Source organism: Pteropus alecto, unplaced genomic scaffold, assembly GCF_000325575.1.
Source record: "Pteropus alecto unplaced genomic scaffold, ASM32557v1 scaffold51, whole genome shotgun sequence".
NCBI lineage: Eukaryota > Metazoa > Chordata > Mammalia > Chiroptera > Pteropodidae > Pteropus > Pteropus alecto.
Window position 1 is genome coordinate 1,742,584 of NW_006431922.1, and position 4,812 is coordinate 1,747,395.

General features: G+C 38.2%; 1 pseudogene; it reads right to left on the reverse strand.

Moving 5' to 3' along the window:
• Positions 1-4,115: 4,115 nt before the first annotated feature.
• Positions 4,116-4,234, reverse strand: LOC112475521 (annotated as a pseudogene).
• Between the last annotated feature and the right edge of the window lie 578 nt (positions 4,235-4,812).

Genomic DNA, 4,812 nt, shown 5'->3' on the forward strand with positions numbered 1-4,812 from the left:
TAAGTTGAGGAAGTATGTGGCGTCTTAAGCTACTAACCTGGCTTGTTGGTAGGACTTAATTCTGGTTTCTGAGTCCACTGTAGCATTAGCAGCCCAGTTCCCAAATAAATTGTTTTCTTCTTTGTAACCAAGTGTCAGTATCTTGCCTTACAGGTAGGCGTCAGACTCTAATCCCACTGGAAGGAGTAGAATTTCCACCTCCAAACTCAAGGATTTTTATGACTTGACAGCTAGATTCCCATTTATAATCTGTATTGGGAACTCCATGTGGTCAAATCTGTGGCAAATAATTTGCTTTCCTGGAATCCTGGAATTCACTTATCCTGTCCTTGCTTGGGTTTGATAAATCTTGATTTCAGTTTGAGCTTTTTAATGATACTTTCCCTATCATTTCCTGCTTCTACGGTGTGGACCTAAAGTGCTCAATTCTTAAGTCAGTGCTTCTCAAAGTTTTGCACACCATGGCACACATAGAAAATAAGATTTGTTCTTTTATTTTTTGAGATGCGATTGATGTATAACATTATATTAGTTTCAGATGCACATAATGATTTGAGAGATTTTATATATACACACACACACACACACACACACACGTATGTGTGTGTGTGTGTGTGTGTGTGTGTGTATAGTGAATTGATCACCACAGTAAGTCTAGTTGTCTGGTTAGCATCCATCACCACACATAGTTACAAATTTTTTTCTTATGACAACTTTTAAGATCTACTGTTTTAGTAACTTTCAAATATGCAATACAGTATTATTAACTATAGTCACCTTGTTGTACATACAAGATTGTATGTTACAGCTGTTCTCAGTCAAAGGCCACTGGCCCAGGGTGCCTGACCCTCCAGTCACATTTCAGCTGAGGATACCCCTATTTGGCACACTGGTATGGCCTGCTTGCCTGCCTATTCTTTGGACAGCCCAGTCTTAAGGGGCTAGCAGGCCTTTAGCCTGGGTTCAATGATTTACTAGTTTGTCTTTGGGTCAACTTAGATTTTCAGGCCTTCCAATCCTTTAGCCATGATGTTCACTGAAAAGCAATAATGTTTTCTATATTGTATACTAACTCAAACAAAGATGTCAGAAATACAGGTATGGAAAGCTTGAATTTTCTTCAAACCTAAGTTGCCCGGTCAAAAAGCCTTCCAATTCAAAAGAATGAGAATCTCAGAGATAAGGCGTAAGACTTAAAAAACAAGGCTTCTCTCTTTTCATCTTTGATTACTATATTTTCCGCACACATTTAGTGTTATTACATTGGGTGCCTTTAAATAACATTAACAGTTCCCAGATATTTGGCACCTACTCTATGCCAGGCAATGTTGTTTCAGGCATCATCTCGTTGATTTCTCACATCTCTGAGGTAGAAATTATTCCCACTTCACAGGTGAGCAAACTGAGGCTGAGATTTAAACAACTTCCTTAGGAAGTGGTGACCAGAATTTGAACTCATATCTGTCTAACTCCAAAATTCTTGCTCTGAAGTGAGATAAATCACATAAAGCATTAGCATTGTGCCTGGCACATAGTAGTATAATAGGTATAAAACATTCCACAGACTCTTTTTAAGAAATGTCATATTTCTTTATTTTATTTTAATCAAATTAAATCTGACTTCCTATTCCATAGCAGAATTTTTGATCTCAGTTATTATGGAACTTGTCTTTGTTGAGAAATAATTCTCCATGGGTCTTTTGTGTTCCTGCACATCTGGTCAGCAGAGGTACTGACTGTCCTTTGTCCTAGATCATCTTTTCAAAGATATTTCTATAGGAAAAAGACTTGGAGGATATAGAAGAAATATCTTGCTCCAGAGTAAAAGGCAAGCATGCTTACTGCCCATCATACAAAATTGATGTACACAAAACTCAGTGTTCCTCTCCTATAATGTAACTTATTTCATGTGCAAGTATCATCTGGCCTTCCTCACATCACCATGTGGGCACCGGGGCTCAAAGAGTCAATGCAAAAATGGTGATATTCTGGATACTAGTATTGCTGTAAATAATAAACTACCCTTCATCTGACCTAGAAGTATATCTTCTGCCAGCAACCATGAAACAGTAATAAGTTAACTTATCGGCTTGCAAGTAGAATAAGTTGTCAGAATTCTTACAACCCTCTGCTCTCTAGAATATCACAGAAACCTGAGAGTCTCACATAGTACCCAGAAAACAGACAGACCTCCAATTTCCCATCCATATGGTCACAGCTGGTGCTTTGTCCAGAGAAGACATTGACCTCAATAGACCTGAGTTGAAATAGCAAGTCTTTTCTTGACCAGCAAACCCTGTACCTAGGATCCAGCCTTTTACATTGGCATTCTCCTCTGAGGCCCTGCCACCTCTGCATCAGGTATGAGAAAACAGAGTGTAGGCATCCATTATGCCAAGATCTTAAGAGTCTTGGAGGATCTCTTCTCTCTCCTGTTCTTTTTTCTCTTACCTGTCTTCTTACCTCTATCTCTCTTGACCTCTAGGGCACTTTAGTATAATCACCTCAACAAGTTCAGACTTTCACCAAAGACAAGGAAAGAAATTCCCTTCTGGTCCAAACTTCCCAAGGTAGGTAAACCTAGAGAGTGGACACCTTCTCTTAATGCACAGGAAAGGCAAAACACAGTTAATATCTCAATAAATGATTCTGCCACTACAGTAACCACTCAGTGTGGTTAATTGTAGTTTTGTTAACTTTTTCTATCAGTGGCATCTCTTTACTCCTTTTTTGTATCTTTGGCTTTAGGCATAGGTAGGAAATATTTCTCTTGGTCTCTCCTTCAATTACATTGAGCTAGTAGAAAGAAAACTATCTTAGCTTTCTTTCATCTGGTCCATCAAATTAAGAACATTATCTGAATTACCACCACACAGAGAGAGAGATAGACAGAGAGACAGAGACAGAGACAGAGACAGACATATACATACACACACAAAACCCATAAAATAATCATAATAATAATGATGATGACAATTAACACCCTCTTTGTAGCCTACATATATGTCTTCTTCCTGCCTGCCTGACGCCAACAAAAATGTTTGAAAAAATAAGCTGAAAAGAAGTGAAACCAATTGTGTTTTTCAAAGATTCTTGGCAGTCTTTAGGTTTTGTCATCAGGTCAATGTTGATAACTTTTAACCACTGATGTTACTGAAATATTTATGATAGTTAACATAACTGAACTGGCAAGATTTCCTACAAGTGTCAATTCTTCTGTTCTCCCAATTTTAAATAAATTCTCAATTCCCTAGTCCCCAAACAGCCCTAGGTATGTCTTAGCAATTGGCTTTAATGACAGTCTATATCTACCTCTCTTGCAAGGCATGGACTGTGCATACACCCTTGGGGATATGAGCTTGTCTAGTTATGAAGAAATGTGGCCCTAGTTATATTTTCAGAGATCCCACATAAATAACTATTGGCTGCAAGAGAAGCAATTGAATCATCTCTATGTTTTATCCCCCCTTGCAATTCTGGCATCGTAAACTCCCTCTTACCTCTCTTGTTCATGCTATACTTCCTAAATCTAGAACAGTGCTTTGCCCTTAAAAAGTGTTTAAAAAATATTTTTGACTAAATGAATGACCATATAAATAAATAAATAAACTTTATTAAGAGCTAGAAGATTAAAACATCTTGGATTCAGATCCAAAATTTAAAATACTGCCATTTTACTTTTCTGTGAATCAGCCCTTTAATAAATTGTTCCCTATACGTTTGGCATTTCAAAGAGATCAAAAGAAAATATTTTCTCTCCTTATCAATATGATAAAATTATTCAATACCTGAACCCTGTAAATATTTGGGAGCTTTTTTCCAAGTTTTTATTTTTCAAGTGTTATTATACAGTATTTCTCAACAGAGGTGCTACTGGCATTTTATATGGGGTTGTTCTATGCATTGCAGGACACTTAGCATCACTCCTGTGCCCCTACTAAATGTCAGTGGTTCTGCGCAGTCAGTGTGACCTCCCAAAGTTTCCACACATACTACCCAACCAACTCCATAAGAACCTATTCTAAATTTTTTTTCAGGCAAGGCAATCATTGCTTGACCTCATGTATTGCGAGGACCTTGTCAGCTTACAATCCCTTTTTTTTTTTAATTTTTTATGCCTACAGCACCTGGTCTTCCTAGTTGGTCTCCCATCCAAGTACTAACCAGGCCCGATCTTGCTTAGCTTCTGAGATCAGACAGGATCGGGCCTGTTCAGGGTGACATGGCCATAGACCTATTCTAAATTTTTATTAGATGAGTTATATCCAAGACTTCCCCATTTTCTGAAAGACAAAGTTCAAACTTAAAATCAAACCTGAGGAAGTCTCTCATAATTTGTCCTGTTGCCATTGGCAATTATATTTCCAGTGATAGCTCCATATATCCTTGCCCCAGCATCACCAATCTGTCATTACACAAATGTGCTTGTTCATCCATGCTCCTGTACCTTCAGTCAAGCTGTCCTCTCTGCTCAGACTGTCCTTCCAATCCCTGCCTCCCACATCCACCTAACTAACTAGCATTCATCCTACAAAGACAATTCAAAGATTTTCTTGTCTTGGCTGCACATCCTAACAATTTCTCCAGAGATTTATACTTTTTTGTTTCATTGTTAGTGTCCTCCTATTAACCATCGGGCATTCTGAAAATAGAGTTTGGCTTCCTCATTTCTGATTCCTTAGAACCTAACACTACGTGCACTAGAGTCATGACACACCACAACATACTATGTAGTATGCATTGTGTCACATAAAGCTTGCAAATCAAGAGTAATGTGCTGGGACCCTGTCATGTGCTGCCACTGTGCGGGCT